The 18449-nt window shown below is 38.2% G+C and overlaps 1 protein-coding gene across 4 annotated transcripts in view; it reads right to left on the bottom strand.

Moving 5' to 3' along the window:
- NMNAT3 (nicotinamide nucleotide adenylyltransferase 3) overlaps positions 1-6639 on the bottom strand; it is a 30338-nt gene extending 23699 nt beyond the window's left edge. Inside the window, exons 1-2 of one of the 4 annotated variants that reach the window (XM_074877728.1) lie at positions 6147-6271; positions 2038-2151 (exon numbers count right to left, since the gene is read on the bottom strand). The gene's annotated coding sequence lies outside the window, so the exon portion shown is untranslated. Of the gene's footprint in view, positions 1-2037; positions 2152-6146; positions 6279-6568 lie in introns of those variants that run through there. The other 3 variants (XM_074877729.1, XM_074877732.1, XM_074877727.1) reach the window with 3 other exon arrangements.
- Positions 6640-18449: the final 11810 nt, after the last annotated feature.

Raw genomic sequence — 18449 nt, 5'->3', positions numbered from 1 at the left:
CTCTGACCAGAGACTGTGAAGTTTTTCTGCTTTGGAACATTATAAGTATTGTTTTTAATGATGAAAGAGATCCCTTTATATAAGAATAAGGTTCAAAGAAGACAAGTTGCAGTGTGTTCCCATTTCATGCAATAACTGTGTATGGCTTCTGGTGAGTGCTTCTGAGTCTGTGTGCTCTGTCCTGGGCACATGTACCAACAGCCCTGGCCAAGCAGGTGTGTCTCATAAACACCACTTACCTTACACGTGAGTGCAGTTTAGAAAGCTTGCAACAGTATGGTACATCATGTGGCACATATGTACCGCATTTTGCGTGGTACATAAAAGGGCAGATAGATTCCTTCAAATGAGGAGGCCACACTTAAGCTATATAAAATACTTTATGATGGAAAAGTCATTATAAAATTCCTGCAAGTTCTTTTTCTGTTGCCTATATTCCTGCAATATGTCAATAATAGATGGCGTTACAGATGACCACAGTTAAGTTCTGCTGAAAGTCAGTAATTACAGCCATATCTGATTAATTATCAGAAGCACAATGGAGTGCTGAGCTGTGCAGTCTGATTCATCAGCTGTTAAATTAGTAAACTGGAGGACAAGACGCTGATACGTGCACACTATGAGGCAGACTCACCCTCCAGGTAAAATTTCTGCAAAGAGCAGAAATAAACTGAATCCTAGCACAGGATAAAAGTGTTATCTCCTCCTGTGAGGGTGGATCTAGACTAATTTAGATGAAATTTAGATTTGAACAAGTTCAAAGCTGCCCACATCCATTCTTTTACTGGGCCACATCATTACCTCATATAAATTCATGTAGCTGCACTGAGCCCAGCTGAGTTACACCTGGTGACATTAAAGATGTTATGGTTGCAAGACACATTTTCAAAGTCAGAAAATAAAAAGTACATTTTAGCAGCTGACCCAAATCATAGCAAACCACAGTACACAAATATCCCTTAAAAATATGACGAGATATCAGATTTTCTCATGCAGTTACTAATGAGAGTCATTGTGATAACAAAAGTTACTCCAGTCAGTAAGTTCCCAGCATGTGCTATCACTGAAATCAATCTTCCACAAGTGACAAATATTTACCTGTATATCCCCACCTTCCACTTTAATAATGAACATAAGTATCTGGGTGAGAGAAAAAATGAAAAATGTATAATCTAGGGTGATATTTTATTTGCTTATCAAAAAGTTACTCACCCCAGCCAAGAAGAATTTTACAAGGTGCACATAAATATTACACATAGCCTAATATGACACTCTAATCCTCTAAAATAGCTTTTTCAGGGCCACATGATGGATCATATTATTGTTAAATTCCAGTGACTCAGGTGCACTTCATTTCTTTGACTTTCATTGGAAAGCCATAAACAAAGTGTATGATAGGATACATGATTTTCCATCAGATTCAGCACATCAAAAGTATGAAGTTGCCCCTTCCAATCCCCACACCAGACTTTTAGTCAGAAAATGCAAGTTCCATAACAGTTTCTGAATCAGCTTCAAAGACACCCCCAAATCTAATCACCTCCAAGTTCACTGCAGTCCTCACTACAGCAGCAGCTTCTACAACCTTATAAAAATCACCTGGGCTTTTGTATATGTATCTGTGAAAATGGCCCAAAGCACAACAAATATTGTCTTTAGTAATGCATAGGGTTCTTTTGCTTAAGATAGAAGATTGGCTTAATTTTGGGGTACTTGCCATTTTTTCTTCAGCTTTGTCCAGGCAGCAATTTTCCCAGCCAATGGTAGTGAGCACAAAGCTACTCACGGACAAGTTACCTCACAGAAAACTGCAATATGTCTGTGGCCCAAATTCCAAGTGCCTTGGCAGCTAACAGAGAAGGCAGCCTCAGCAGAATTGTCTCCCTCTCCTGAGATTAGAATCCTCCAAATCACAGTATGATACTTCGGCAATTTCTTTATTTCAGGATATATCAGTGGGGAAATCCCCGTTCACAGAAAAGCCAACAAGACCTCTTCATTATTTACATCTCTGAAACCAACTTAAACATGACTTACACTTGTTTTGTCCTTTTATGGTTTTTTTTCTTCCAAATAAAAACTAGTTCTCTGGTTTTAATTTCCGTTCCCCACTGTTTCTGCTTCATAAAAAGAAACCACAGTCAAAAGGCACTAAACAAAAAAAAAAAATTCACCATAAAAAAGTGCACATGGACAAAACATGAAAAATAAAAATAATCAAATGACCACAGGACTCAGTTTGAAATACATGCTAAAATTTAATTTCCAGTTAATAATGAACATGGTATCACCTTAAATGATTTTCAAGTGCAAAAAATTTGAACAGAGTAATTCCTTAGCACAACCTTAAAAAAAAAAAATGCATTCTCAACACACTCAAAACAGTATCAGTGAATTCAAGTCAATGACAACAATTTTTTAAGCCTGTGAGTTTTTGCAGGTTTATAACTAGAATTACACAGTGGGACAGAGAGATGCTTCCATGGTAATATTCTGTAAAATACCTTTTTCTTAATATTCTTAATTTGGACCCTCATCCTACAAAATAATCAACAACTCAGCAACATGAAAACCACCACCATTCATGCACATCAACAGTAAACTCCCATACTGTTAACATGCATATATATGTGTGTTTACTAAACATTTTGACATTGTCGGATTTATCTGTTGTCTTTAAACAGTAAAAATATAAAGACAAACCACAGCAGAACGCTCTTACATTCCTTCTCTGTATTCTCTGGGAAAATCATGGAATAAGCCCCATTTTGTAAAAAAGGCATTTCATTCCAACTGCCCGTAAGACATTCAGCGATGCTTAGACACATAGGTCTGTAGCAGTTTCATCTGGTTACAAAGCCGATGATACTACACTAACCCAGACCTATGCAGGATATAAGTAAAAAAAGACCAGCTTGGCAAACTACACACATTCAGTGTTTGCTGGGCAGTGCAGGATCTCAGCATGCATTACACAACAGCAGCCCCTGCACCTTTTTGTAGCATTTCAACAAGGTCAAGAGAATACAACCAGATCCTGACATCTTGTATTCACTGCAGTATGATCTTTATAATTACTTATCCAATAATCCCTAGTGATCTCTCAACATCTAACACTCAACTCCTTTCCTACTCCTTGTGTCCTTATCACACTAATGAATAAGCTTTTTTGTCTTCTACAGTTGATAAACTAAGTAGCCAATAGTCATCCTTCTATTTGCATTTATGAGTCAGTTATCCACAGATTTCCAGAAAAAGAGAATACATGCAGAACTGCAACCTAGAGGAGCTATTTTTAAGCAAACTGCTGATTTAGTGAAAGCACCAACTTGTCTGTCAAAACAAACTCTTACTAAAACTTCAAGAGTTCCTTTTGAGAAGTCATTTAGAGTGATTTTCCTATCAACATCTTCTGCAATTTTTTTATAATTAGCAAAATACATTTAGCAGAACCTGATGCAAATCTAGTAACAGAAATACGGTTTGCACACAGATGGTAGATATCGATGTGGTAAAGAAGGCATCTTCAGTTACTAAAATCTGTTCTTATACAGCTGGTTTTAAAAGGTAGCAAACTAATGAAACCCCTGAAAGTACTACTGGACACAGAAGAACACTGAAATGCAAAATAACCATATATAGCAACCACAGGGTAATGCAGGATTTCCAGAACATCCAGCAAGACCAAAGTTAAAACATCAACATCCATAATCCCACTGCTTACTTTTCTGTTTCAAAAAAGGGATAACTATTTGCTATCTACCTATGTTAGGAGCAACTAACTCCTGACACTGTTTGTGTACCTAGGAAAGAACATCTCACTAGCTCTACAGTTACATGGAAGAGGTCTTCTAGCAAAGAAAAGAATTAAGGTAAAATGAAAAACTTGACTAAGGCTATATTTCTATGCTTCAAGGTTTACCTGACCACCTCCAGGAAGCAAGAAGGAATTCTTCCGCACTATATAGAACTCCTCAGTTTAAGTGCATGATAGGTCTTCTCATTTTCCTCTAAAATTCAACCTATTAGTTACTGCCAGAAGCAACAAACCCAACCCAACAGTTGATGTTAATAATGAATATATAAAGCTGCTGTTTGAAACCATGTGCCCTCCTGCACCAATTCAGTAGCATGCCAGTATCCCTAAGTGTTGCATACTTGACAGTGAGAAAGCTATTTGCAATTATATTTTTTAGCGATCAAAATGAAAAGCATTATGTGCATTTCTTACACTAGTATATGAATTTGCCTATTAACACTGAGGATTTTGCATAGCAATGAGGTAGTTTAAGTAAATGGCTCCTAGGCTCAAGAGTTCACATTGCTTGTTATCTTTATATTTTAATTAAATGATTAATTTAGAATTCTACTTGCTTCATCTTGTACAACCAAACAATTCAAGGAAATGATACAAAAATGCATGTGCCCTGCCTATTGTCCAAGATGTTTTGTTTGCTCTAAGAATATCTCACCTGCACAGGGATTTGTATCTATCCCAAGAAAAAGAAGTGAGATTCTGAAACAACTACACTGAAATTACGTACCTAATTGTAGCTGCAATCACATTGCAACTATCACCCTAAATGTTTTTAAGTTCTTATAATAATGAAAATAAACATTAATAACCATACAGTTATACCATCTTCAGAAACTTTGACTGCACCTCCTCTGTTTTTTGGTGGCAGCCAAAAAGCCAATAAAATGCTGGGCATCACAAGGAAAAGTACTGAGCCCATCACACAGAGTATTTTTTTAGCACTACAGAAAATGTGGATAGGCCCATGTTTTGACTACTGTGAGCAGTGCTGGTCTCAGCTCAGAAAGGGCAGTTCAAAGGGTCAAGTGAATGGAGCTGCCACTGTTCAAGAGAGGCAAAAAAAGTGTCTGGGATGGTTTGGAGGGGAGGAGCTTGGGGGAGGCTACAGCTGAGTGTTATAAAATGATGAAGGCATTAGATAAAGTGAATGCAAAGCTTTTCCCTGCAATACTAGACCTAGGGAGCAGTCAGTGAAAGCAACAAAAAATTGGGGTTTTTTTATGCCAAAAGAATACACTAGGAGGATACACGCATGTACAGTGTCCCTAGGGAAGGAGCTGTGGCTGGGAATACAAGGGGAAGCAAGCGGCCAGGTTAGTTTCCCTAAATTGCATCTCCTCTCTCCACTGCCTGAGACCGATCGCTGGGCTGGACAGGCCATTAGTCCAACACAGTATGGCATTTCTTATGGTTTTGAAGATCTCCACTATGCTTTGTAAGCCTATATGGCTAATTTCTTAGTTTCTTCTAATGCTTAGTGGGTAGTGGGGCTTCTACAGCATTTTGAGTGGTGCCTTGCACTAAACCAACAATATGGGGGAAAAAAATACAGTTGTGAAGTTGGCTCTTGAGATTCAGGCAGCCCTCCTTCAGGGCAATAGGGCCCTGCCAGGGACAGGGCAGACAGCTGGGGTTAACAGCTTCACCCAGCCTATTTAATCGGCTATGCCAGATGCAGCAGTAGCTACTTAAAACATTTTATGAATTAAGACTTTAGAAATCATCACTGCAATGGAATCCCATTTGTCTCATTAAGCTATTTTAAAAGGCAAGACCTCAAACAGCTCAACTTCCCCTTTGACAGAACTGTCACCTATTGTGTCCTTAGTGCCCCCCCATATCTCTGGGCTGCTCAAAGGTCTTTTAGATCATCTGAGCACTAATTAGCTTATCATACCTACACTAAATTCTAAAATTTGCATTTCTGAAGTTAAAGGCATGAAGCTAATTTACTGCTAGAATCACACAATGTAACTAGACTTAAGTAGCAAATAATAATGCCTGAAAAAGGAACTACTCTGGTATATTGTATTGCTACAAAGCTTAATGAAAACAAACATCAGGGATCATTTATAAAACCAAACAACAGCTGTTGCACAAGGGGGTAAACAACCTCTTAAAGTGAGGTAGAGGAGAAGGATGAGTAAGTTACACAATGAAAGCCAGACAGATTAAAAAAACCCAATAAAACCCCCATATATCCTCTCATCTTCTTTAAATCTCACTGGCACTTGAGTAGGTGTTCTGGGGGGGGGGGGGGGGGGGGGAAGCTTTAATTTATTATTTTAAATATATATATATATATATATAGTCCTGGAGATAGGTTTACCGTGTATTTGACGTAGAGAGTACACCAGACTTCAGCCCCTGAGCTGAAAGGCCTACACGTCTTCTCACAGCGCTCCGGGCACAAACAGGCTCAACCTGACAGGAACTCCCCGGCTCCGCCCCGGGCTGTGAGGAAACACCCCCGCCCCCGGAGCCGCTCGCCCCCTCCTCCGGGTACCCGGGCCAGGCACAGCCGCCCGCGGCCGGCACTCGCCCTGCGGGGCGCTGGCAGACCCAGGCTCAGGCTCAGGCCCAGGCCCAGGCCCAGGCCCTTGCGGGGAGCCCCAGCTGCCTGCGGAGGGCCGAGGCCCGAGCGCAGGCGGTTACCGGAGGCCTCCCCCGGCCTCCCCGCAGGGACGCGCGGCCCCGTGCCTCCTTCCCGCCGCCCCCACCCTCCCTCCTGTCCCGTCCCTCCTTCCTCACCGCGGCCGTGGGGCGCCGGGGCTGGGGCGGCCAGGGTCGAGTCGGGTCGGGTCGGCCTCTGCCGGGCCCGCTGCGGCAGTGCAGGACAGGCGGGGGCGGCGCTGCCGCGGCGGCTGCTGCCTCTGCCTCCCCCTTGCCCGCTCCAGTGCCGCTCGCCCTCGGGCTGGCTCCGCACCGCCACCCGCTCCGGCCAGCGCCGCGCCTGGGGCATCGCCACTTGCCCTTTGGCAAGCGCTGTCAGGCGCCCTCCTCTTGTCAGAGAGCAGGGAAGGTGGCGGTTGAGCTCCTTTATTTGCCTGAGGTGACGTTCCAAAGTTTTGGCTTCCTGCTGTTATTTCTGTTGTTAAGGATGGGCTCTGCGGCTGCAGGGTTGCGCTTTCAGGGTGGCGAGAGCCATTTGCCGCCGAAAAGAGTTGGTGAGTTCTTGTGGCTTTCTCAGAGGCTTGGAATAACGAAGCTCGGCTTTCTCTGATGAATAGCCTTGTAGAGTCACCTTCTTTTCCATCAGCTATTGAACTCATTTTGCAAAATACACAAATGTCATAAAACGTTAAGTACATTCTAGCAAAAAGTGAAGTCCAGAGAGTTAAGTGATTTGCTTATTCTCTTTAATTCTTAGGCATGTAAAATTCAGTTTCTTGAAATGTCAGAATGTGACCGGTTAGTTGTAGAATCTACCCAAAATCTCCTGGTTTTTATAATGTTAAATGGAAGCACAACTATTCCTCTTGTCTAACATTGTGGTAAAAAAATAAAAGGACCGTGGATTGTATTTTTCGCCTTTACTGTGTGAAATACACATGCAAATGATAAAACTTCACTGCTATGTGAGAGACCACTAGCTGTGCTTCAGACCTTTGGTTGGCCTTGCCGAAGGCTGGCCAAGGGATGGTTCCAGCATTTAGGTCTTAGGCTTGTGACAGGGAGCAGGGTATATATACTTTTCAGGCATAACTCTGAAATCATAAATTAGACTCCCAAAACAAAGCACAAGCTTAAAAAAAAAGAAAATATCAAGGTAAGTGTATAACGTATCATGACTTTTGCTTTTAAGCATGTATAGATGTGATTTTGGGTCTTCCTAATGCTAAATTTCTCACACAACCAGATGATCCCTGCAGCTGATACTTCAGGATGATAAAGGTGGCAGTGTGGGCAGTGCTGAAATTGTTGTTTGCCTCTGTGTGGCTATGTATTTCTCCATGACATTTCCTTGCTCTTCTCTGGTCCCACCCTGTTCCCATGAAGTTGTATTTTAGAATACAATTTATAATTTAAGATGTTAGGGAAATACTGTTGTTAGTGGTGGAGTGATTTTTTTCATCATTTAATACAGGAAAAATATTGGACAAAAAGACTACACAAACAATTCCTTACATATAAGCAACCTAGACTATAGGTGCTCAAGTTTTAAAATTCTATGGGATTAGATAATGGTGAAAAGCCAGATAGGCAGTTTTGAAATTAACTAATGTGTACGTATGAGTAATCTTCCTTAAGAGATCTACAACGTTACAGAAACAATAATTCCCCCAACTCCCTTAGAGAAAAGTCCATTTCAAAAAACTTTATGAAGCTGACATCCTAATGCGTAATGGATTATTTATTTTTGCTGACCAGGTTTACTAAACATATAAAGCTTATTCTGAAATGGAGTAGCTAGAATTAAAACCTCTTATTTGTAGATTTTAAATTACTATGTGTTTTGGGAATAAATAAGATTCCCTATAAAAGGAAAAATGTGCTTCATTTACAAAAAAGAAGACCATTTCAGAGATTAAATCTTGTGCATCAAGCTTGGAAACTAAGGGTGAACATTGGAGTTGGCACAAATTGATGTGGCTCCAATAATCTCCAGGGGAACTGTTCTATGCTAGCCAAGGTTCTGTTGTTCACCATTTTTGTTGTAAACTGAATCATAGTTGTAGTAATAAGCATTTATTGCTTTTTGCCTTTAAATATAAGCTTTCAATTTCAAATTAGAGTTTTTAAGAAACTGTTTAATAAATAAAATGCTTTTTGAACTGAGTTGTATCTAGAATAATTTGCTAATGGTAAACAAACGGAGCAGTAGGTCTGATACTAAACTGTTCTCCAGTGAGCCCTCTTGAAGTGGATGAAATTGTAAATTGTATCTGAAGTACAGTGATGTAAAAGAGATGATATGGGAAGAAATGAGTATCGGACAAGAAAGTGTTCAAGAGCTGAAGCACCAAGATGCTGTACTACAAAGGGGAGAACAAACGACCATGGAAAGTTCCTAGATGATTATGAAAGATGAACTAATTAAAACCTGTCTTCCAGCAATTAAATTAAGACAAAGTTACCACTACAAAATCATGTAACATTCTGACAATTACCTAAAGAGAATGGCAATCACTGGACTAGCCTCTGCTCTTTATTGCAGTAGTCTTATTTTCATGGGTTTCAATTCTGGACTAGTTCCAGTAGGAGTTTGGAGCAACAATACTATTCTGTTACTCTTCTATTACTGTTAAGTAAAACATAAGTTAGAATACCCATGTCAAGGTATAAAATTACAAGTATAAATTCCAAGCCAAAGTTGTTCCAGATGCTATGAATCGGAAGCTGTATGAAAATTTAGCATTTGCGGCAGTTCTTGAGACACACAGCTCCCTGCATCTTACATAAGTTATGCACATCAAGGCTGTAGAATTAGGCCTTGTAATTGTAAAATCTGCCAAAACGGTAGCACTGCAAGTTGGCGTAATCTTTTAGTTCTTGGCATCTGGCCTTTACTGATGTGTAGTTCAGATCTGAAAAATTCTGTTGGGAGGAGGTGGAGAAGACAAACATGAAGGAAGTGTTCATTAACCTGTACCCTCCATAACAGAATTGGAAGGCATTAGCTTGAAGTCTTGGCTTGGACAACGAAGCAATCATTCACTCAGCTTAATCTATGAAGTAAATACACAAGCTTTTATTTTTAAATTACATAAACGCTGCAGTTACGGTTAGTTTGAACATTAAATCAAATATTACAAATACGGGTGGAGAAGAAAATATTAACTTCCTGCAAATGAAAATCATTCAGTTACTTGATTGCTATGAGAATTAAAGGCAAACATTAGCAAATCCATTATTACTGAGGCAAGTGGTAGAAATCAAAAGGCTAAAATGCAGTGCAGAAACAAAACAAAGCAGGCTCCAGTGTGCTATGTTCCTCTGAAGCTGCAGAAGATAAATGAGTAGAGGTAGAGACAGGGCAGAATAAAAAGCTTTATTTGAAAGCTAAGGAAAAAAAACCAAATTAAAAGGGCTCAAGTAGCAATCATAAAGCTTTTTAACTTGGCTGCAAGGAAGACTTATCTAGAAGATAAAATACACTGAAAGGCAGACAAATAAAAATTTCTTGCTTGTTTTGGACCCTGTGATGATCAAAGCAGTTTTTTGTCACAGGTGAACAGAATGGGATGTTTGGTTCATTTTTTCTTTCTCTTTTATTAAAGAGTCTGTCACCCATGCATTATTATCTTTTTTTTCCTTAATTCTCCACTGTTTGTAAAATTCTGTCAATATATATCAATTATATCTTGGTAGGTATTGTCTTCCATTTGTTTTGTCTTTTTCTTTTGGTAGTTGATTTTACTTACTTGTGTTTTGAATTTCAGTGAAGTTAAAATAGCTCATTTGGTTTGCACAATGTTTCAGATAACGTTCCATATTACCTTTCCAGCACAATGGTATTACTGGTTGATAAAATCTCAGCATTACGGTTATGTTTGGTAATTTAGTGACAAAAAATTGTGCAGGGTTGTATCTGGAAGTAAGAACAACAACTTATATACAGTTAGAGAATTTTTGTAAGATCATTTAAAAATCAATTTTTAATGTAAGAAACTTGGCAATGTTTCTTTCAAGTGGATTTTATAAAAGTATTTGGCACCTTGCTTTTAATTCTTAAACTCTTTGGGGTATCTGTTGATGGATGTTAGCATCCTACTGTATTCTTCCTCTGTAACCTACAGAATTTTACCTGCATGTATTTTATTTTATTCTGTACTGGAAACCACGGCATCATTTTTGTCGAGTGTCAGCTTTCCTGTACCTAAAGCCTCTACATCATTGAAAGTTTGAGATGTAATAGTTCTGCTAAACTGAAAGTGGGAGTAATACTGTTATTGAAAGGAAACCATTCCTGTTTTCCTGGTATGGCTCTGTTCTAATTCAGAATGGGCCAAGACAAAAAATACGGGTACTTTCATGTTTCTGTACAGCAAAGTTACTGCACAGCAAAGTGCTAATGTCCCCACTGTAGTAAATGGACAAACCAGCAGAGTTAAAACTTCTCTCAGTGATGCGATTCAGTATTGGCACTTGCTGGATCTCTGTGTGTTGGTGCGTCCCTGTGCTGAGTGGGGCAGTGGCCTCGCGAGGGAAAGGCGGTAGGAGCACTCCTGTGAGCAGAGCAGTACGCGGGGAGGGCCAAGTCAGCGGAGTCTCTAGAGCAGAAACCACAGTAGTGAAAAGAGTGTGGTGAGAAAAGTGTAAACTGTTTGCCAAGAATGAAATTGGATTGAAAAGAAACATTTGCTTCTATACTGATAGATGACAGTAACTTACCTCTTTGCCTTCATAGCCTGAACAGAACCTTTCTAACTTTACACTGATATATGTGAGATGAACAAAGCTTTGGGCATTAAGATTCTGTTTAAAGTGAAGAGAACAGTCCTGTAATGATTGGAATAATTATAATTAAATTACTTTTAGTTAAAATATAGCACTAGTCAAAATTGAAATGTATCATGGTGGCATATTTATTCTGATAAAGTTTAGACTGCATAGTACTCACTGATCTTTTGCACAGATAGGGCAGAGAGAAAAGAAAACAAGTCTAATACTGGAAAGCATATGGGTTTTCATAAAATTGGGTACCTGACACAATTCCATTCTACAAAGATACTGAGAGGATTTTGTGTTCTTTCAATGCAGAACAAAGACTAATTTCAAAACCTTGAAGGTTTGTTGTGAAAGAGAGCTCTCATCTCTTGGGGAGCTCTGTAATTTTTAAAATAGCTTCTCCATAACACAGAAGTTGTGTAACCTAGAAAAATGGGTATAATATGTGGATTTCATTATTGCTTATCTGCTGTAAAGGCTCATCATTTCCCCACTCTTAAGTAATGGAGGTAATCCAGGCTTCGATTCCTGCTGCCATAGCCACACAAGTTTGCTGAAACGCTCGAGTTGGTTGCTATTTTCTGAGAGCAAACTATAGTTACAGGTTTTTCTCCCCATGTGATCTCCTTTTCTTCTCCTCTCCTACTGGTGTCAGAAGGAAATTGAGGGAGTTTTTACCTGCTCATAACTGATTTTAGGGTTAGTACACCAGGATTTTTATGGACAAACAAGCGGTCAGTAGTGTGGGTTTTGTGTTTTGAGGAAGCATTGCAGTGTCACTCCTCCCACAAGAGAATTCCCTCTGTGCCCACATGGTGATGGTACTCATGCTTTTAGAAAGCCGTATAATTTCACAAGGCAGTGGAAAACGTTATGGCCAGCTGCAGCTCCTTAATGTCAGTCAGATGCTTGCCTTTCCTGTGTAGCTGGTACTGCCATCCTCAAGGACTATTGATGCACAATATGGTTTTAATGAAAAAAAAGAATAATTAAATTTTTGTTCATATTTGTACACTTTTTAAAAACATGCAATATTGTACTTTAAAATATAAAAATTAAATGTGATGTAAATATCATATTTTACCCACTTTTTAACATAGTTCTCCTTCTTGGTTTCTGTTATCTTTGTCAGCTAGGGAATTTCTTTCTCTCTCAGCCCCCACCAGTCTAGTTTTTAATGACTTGGCTAGAAGATTATTCAATCTGTTTTATATAAACTTTAAAATGATATGATGAAGCATAAATATAATGCTCAAAATCTTGATTTCAGTATAATTTAATATAAAGGATCTTTTACAAAGCAGTATTGAGCAGTGCAAAGCATCAAGGCTTTCATCCATCTTTATTGTTTCTCATTTAGGCCCAGATCCACACTTACGTGCCAGATGGCAACTACAGAGGAGTTTCAAGTTATGGCTGCAATAGATGAGAAGATAAGTGCCCCTTGAGAAAGGGAAAGCCAGATTGCATATTCCTTTCAATTGCACCTGATGACTTATTGCTAGTCACTAATTGGCTTGTCCGTACACAGGCAAATCAGAATCTGACGGCAGTGCCTGACTTATATGTAGCTCTGCTCTTCCTGCAGAGATCACTGGTGAAATAAACCCTTGCAGAGAATATTTTATATGAAGCTCTGTGAAAAGCAGACCTAAGGTGTTTTTTTTTTCTTTTCATTACTGCTGTGTCAAGATTCTTTCCTTCAGGAGAGCCATAAAATCTTCCGTAACTGTCATTGTTAGTTATTATTGCAAAATAGAGTAGCTGACTATGATGTGCTAAAAATTGACAATATATGCATATTAAAAAAGAGACAGAAAACTATGATAAGTAGGACTTGGTCTATTTTTCATTAAAGATATGAATGTTTTGATCTCCCTTTTCCACGTATTTTGGAGTGCATTTTCATTTTAGTCCTAAGTCGGGCATTTGACAAGTTATTTAGGCTGCATACAGAGAACCAAGAGAGCCAAACTACGAAGAGCATAAAATAACTCAGGAATGAGAAACTGCTGGTTTATTTTCACTACTTAGAAGCCATCAGCAGCTGAAATGTCTCTAGAGCTAGAACTGTGTTGTTGCTTGTCATTTTGTTGATGAAAGACAAAATCTGTGTGTAATGGTACAGCATATAGCCAACCTTGTAATAAGCCCTTTAAAAGGTGAAGTATCCACTTAGAAAACAGCATCCCTCATGCAATGAAATGTCAGTAATTTTCCAGCTAATGCAGAACCTGCATTATCTCCCAAAGTCTTCAATTGAAAGCATTTTCCCGTTTATCGTTTTCCCTAGATACATTTTGCTAAATGCAGTGACAACTTAACTGTTATGTACAAACCCAGCTTTCTGTGTTCTAAATGAATATTAGTTGTCCTGAAGAAAAATCAAGGAAAACCAGGTTCTGTAATTCAGATCTTAATGTTCAGTGTCTTTTTTGCTCATGCATCTGTAATCACAGTCCCAACCAAAACAGAAATATAGGTGTGAAAGTGCAACATACCAGGGCTGTCACACCACATAAATAGGTAAAGAGCGTATCTTGTTAAATAAACATGAAGTAAAATAAATCACTGGGAATCAATGGTACTTCTCAAGGGTATTATTAACAAAGAAAGATGTGAAAGAGTAGAAATATTCTTAAGTGCAACAGGACCACATTAAACATCTAGAAAAATCATTGGGGAGTTTTGCAACACTTTAACCGGACTGTGAATTGAGTCCACATCTTGTAAGTTATTGTTTGCTTCAGAAAATTGCTAAATTGACTTTTCCTGTTGAGGGCTCCACCAGTAACAGATGAGACACAATCACAGACAAGCATCCAATCAAGAATGAAGCTGTTTAACGCTTGGATAGCTGCATAGGCAAACCAGCAGCCCTCAGGGAAATGGAATTTAGACACTGCAAATGTGTTAGAAGTCAATGAATATAAATTCCTAAAAATCCTGGGTCAGGACTTTTCAGTGGGGTTTTTTTAATCTACACAGGATCCTGACCTAAAAGATAATGGGGTACTTGCAGCGACCCCACTGCTACAGCTGAGCCAATAGCTTTACACCTGACAAGACTTTAAATCCCTTCCATATAAGTGAAGGAATTACCTTACTCATCAGCAACCACAGGTGGGTGACAAACAGCATTTATTTAACAGAATGTAGGAGGTTTGTTTTGTTGGTTTGATAGCAGTAGTGAAAGGTCGTTTATTCAATAGAATACACAAGATCTGTAGGTAGCCCTAAAATAGAATTTAACAAATGTATCTGGTTGGGTATACCTTGAACTTGTAAGTGTGAATTATTGCTGTGATGGTACAGCCCTTTGAATGGGGCTTTTGAAACAGTGCACTTCGATAGGAACTTGGGAGAGTAATCATCATAGTGGCTTCTATCACAGCTTTGGCAAAACTGTGATCCAGTTTAATGAAATGCCTCTCAAGGTACAGCTGCATATTGGTGGATAAAAACGTTTGCAGTACTCTTTGTCATCTTGCAAAATAAGGGGTACTTTGTAGTCTAAAGCATTCCTTAAACCCTCTGAGGGAAAATAAATAACTGCAGAGTAAGGGAAGAAAGTTTGTTATGGTTTGGAGTGAACACTTTGATGTTAAAAAAAAAAAAGAATTGGGATGGATGTCTGGGAAGACAGCAAGAATTAAGGTAAGCTTGCCAAGAGATGTTTGAAATGGTAGTATACTCTGCAGTTATCTGAGAATAAACACTTGTTAATCATAATGATAAAGCAATAGTACATTCTGTAACTGAAATACCTTAATATGCTAAATTATTATTTGTTTACCATATATTATAACATGATTTATGTCAGTATGTACATGTTGTAGTGTAACAGATAGAATTATTATACAGAAGCAAGCTTTCACCAGATTTGACTGATGCAATCAAAACTATGAAGGGTTCACTAATTAGTTCTTAATCTTTCTTTACCCCGGTGACCAGAAGCAACCCAAGGTGATAGTGAAGACAAGCAAATTTGGAATAAGTAAATTAAATCAGTAAGACTTCCTATAGTCCCTAATCATCCATAGGATATCACTGAGCTATCACTGTGTACAGGGGAAGGGGGGGGTCTTACAAGAACTGGGTAACTGGCTAATATGTTAACACTTATGATTTTACAAATCAGAATAAAAGTAACTTGATACCTTACTTCGGGGCATTGCTGTTTTACTGCTGAAGCATTAGGCATTGGTTATAGTTGGAAGAAGTCCCAAAGTGCCATTGGGCCGATAGTGCAGCTATGGCAAAGCGGCGTGAATAGTTTTTATGCGAATTTATTGCTTTTATAGGTGCTGGCTTGACTATCATACTGTAGACCAACTTCACCTTTAGACATACAGCTTCCAAAGATGAAAAAGTAGCTTGGTTACTGTACAGCTAAAAGATAATTTTTCCCAATGGAGAAGAATTACTGCTCTTTCTCCTTGAGATTAAATGTAATTTGTAGAAAATTTAATAGATTGTTTTCTTCGGCCTTATTTTTCACTCTCTGCTAATACTGACTGAATTGAGTTGGGTTGTGTGGCCTAAATCAGTAAGTTTGTGCTCAAAACCATCAAGGCTGATTGATGTTGGTTAGGATTGCTCAGTAAGAACAGAGGTGATGGAGATGCTTATTTTTTTTAGTGAGATGGAACATATTTGTGAATAAGCACTTTGTTACAAACTTTTTTTTTTTTTTTCTGAGCTGGCAGTGATGGGGTAACAGGTTCGCATGGAACAGTGGGGACTTTCTTATGCTGGCTTTTCTGCCACAGAGGTATTCGTATGTATGAGTAATAGCAATAGTCTGTGGCTTTTTTTTAACTTGGCGTTTTAAATACTCTAACCATTGTTTTTATTTGTTAATACAACATGTCACACACATCTCTGCAAATACAACAATGAATAATTCCTTTTTTGAGGTCAGACCTGTTACAGAAGGTGCTGTTTTCCAGATAAAGGTTCAAGGTGCTTTTCAATGAATTATTGCTGTAATAAATCATTTCGTATATATACTAGCATATACAAGTTAGGATATTAATTTCCAAGCAGTGCCTGTCATGAATATGTAGTTTAAAAAAACCTGAGATGAATAAAGCATATGGCCTTTACATTTGAAGACCATATCTGTAATTCACTGTACATTCATGCTGATACACAGACAAAGGTGAATTAGTTCCAGACAAAAATGCATCAATGCTCTATTGAATAGTCAATTATTAAACACAAAATGGAATCTGTGGTTATCAAGGCATGCTCAGAACGTGCCTAGGGTGCATAATTTGCACCAGAATGGAACAGAATCAGTTTATTTCTAAAAAATCCAGGCAGAATTATATTAACATGGGATTAAAATAAATTATTGCTTCTGCTGTACAATGAATGGACTTTACTTCATTTACCCTCCCAAGGAGCTAATTTTAGCATCTTGTTATATGTACAAACCTAGAAAAATAGCAGTAATCAACATGATTTTTATTGCCCTCAAGAAATACTATATCCAATTTTTAGTGTTCCATTCTGTGGAGAAATAACATTTTTGAGAACCACACATGAAGGTAAATGTTACAACGTAAATGTCCTGGCAACTCTTCTTGTAGCAATTTGGTTGAATAAAATGAAGAAAAAAAGTGAGTAAATTATTGCTGAATGATGAGAAGAATCTCATGAATGTCACCTGCATGAGATTTTAAATATTGTTCATTCACCTAAATCTATAGTAAAGATTTTATTCAGGAAAAAAAAGTTTGACAATTGACTGTTAACAGTTGACATTGCCAACAAACAATAAACATTATTCAGGCTGTGGCTGTTTATTATTTCACTGCAATTATATGCCATGATTAATGCATTGGATCACTGGTCTAGTACATATTTTTGATTAACATTAGGCAAGCCGCAGATTTATTGCAGTATGTTTAAAGGCACCATTTAAATCAACAAAGAGGTGTGTCGGGCTGGTTGTATCACCTCAAGTGGGGTTTAGTAGAACTTTATTCTTGGTTGTATTGAATGTAATTATGGGTACAGTTAATTGAGATATTACTATATATATTTTCATGGTTTATAAAAAAAATTTATTTTCTGATCTGTGGCTTTCAAAAATACTTTCTACCAACATTTTTTTCAGTACAAGTGATTATAGTTATTTGCATGCTTCAATAAAAATTACAAAAATCCTCCTTAGTGAGCTTCACCAGGTTGCTGTTAGTTAATTTTCAAAAAAGACCTGGACAGTATGTGAGATGATATTCAGTTATTACTGACATTTTGTGTATATTAAACAGGAAATGTATGGTGGAGGTCTTTATGTGTAAGTTGGTATATCCAACAAAAAGAAAAAAGAAGAAATTGCATAACTGTAAGATATTGCAAGAATTTCTTGGCTAATGAGATTACAAGTTAGAGTTAGTTTATCTGTATGAAAGTAGAGGAATTCAGAGGCAGAAGTTCAGAAGTGGAGACTGTCCATACATTGCTTTCTGAGATACCTTTTCTTCCAGAAATTTCTGCTAGAATTTGAAAGCAAAAATTAGTTCTTCATTCTGCAATCTGTAATCCATTAGCGTATTCCATAAACATGCTGACCTTCACTGCAGGATTGTTTTGTGAAAGACACTCAAGACCAGAATAATTTATATGGTTATGTACAAAAAATTCTTAGCTGAGTTACTTGATATGTAAGAACAGAAGGAAAGTTTGCAAAAGAGGTGGGATAACATTTCTCCATTTCTGTATGTGATATTTAAATGCATCTCCGAGTGGATAATGCAGGTGGGAGCTTTTACTGCAGTAAAACACAGAGAGAATGTGCCATTGTTGTGTAGAAGATGGTGTATCATGTTTCTGTTCATGATATGAAATACTTAGCAGTCATGCTTAACTGTTTCAAACAGCTATCTGAAATAGCATGATATCTTGTGATAACTTCTTGAAGTTAACTCAAATGGAGTAGACTTTAAACAAAAGTTTTTAACAAAAACTTAGCAAATGAGTGTGGTTAAAATTACCAGTCCAAATCCTCAACATATAACGCGCCATTAAATCCTGACCCCCAGCGCATCAATGTTCTGACAAAGCTCTGAGAAGAAATATCTTTGTCACTAGCCATTTATTCCACTGGGGATTCTGTAACTGAGGCCTCCAAGTGGGAACCTGCCATTAATAGTAATGAATTTCAAGCACCTGTAGTCACGGAATTTGCTATAGCTGTCAGTCAGCTAGGCTTTCACTGATGAGCTCA

This window comes from Strix uralensis, chromosome 9 (assembly GCF_047716275.1).
Source record: "Strix uralensis isolate ZFMK-TIS-50842 chromosome 9, bStrUra1, whole genome shotgun sequence".
Classification (NCBI taxonomy): domain Eukaryota; kingdom Metazoa; phylum Chordata; class Aves; order Strigiformes; family Strigidae; genus Strix; species Strix uralensis.
The sequence above is the reverse complement of the archived record's forward strand: the minus strand, read 5'-3'. Positions and strand labels throughout refer to the sequence as shown.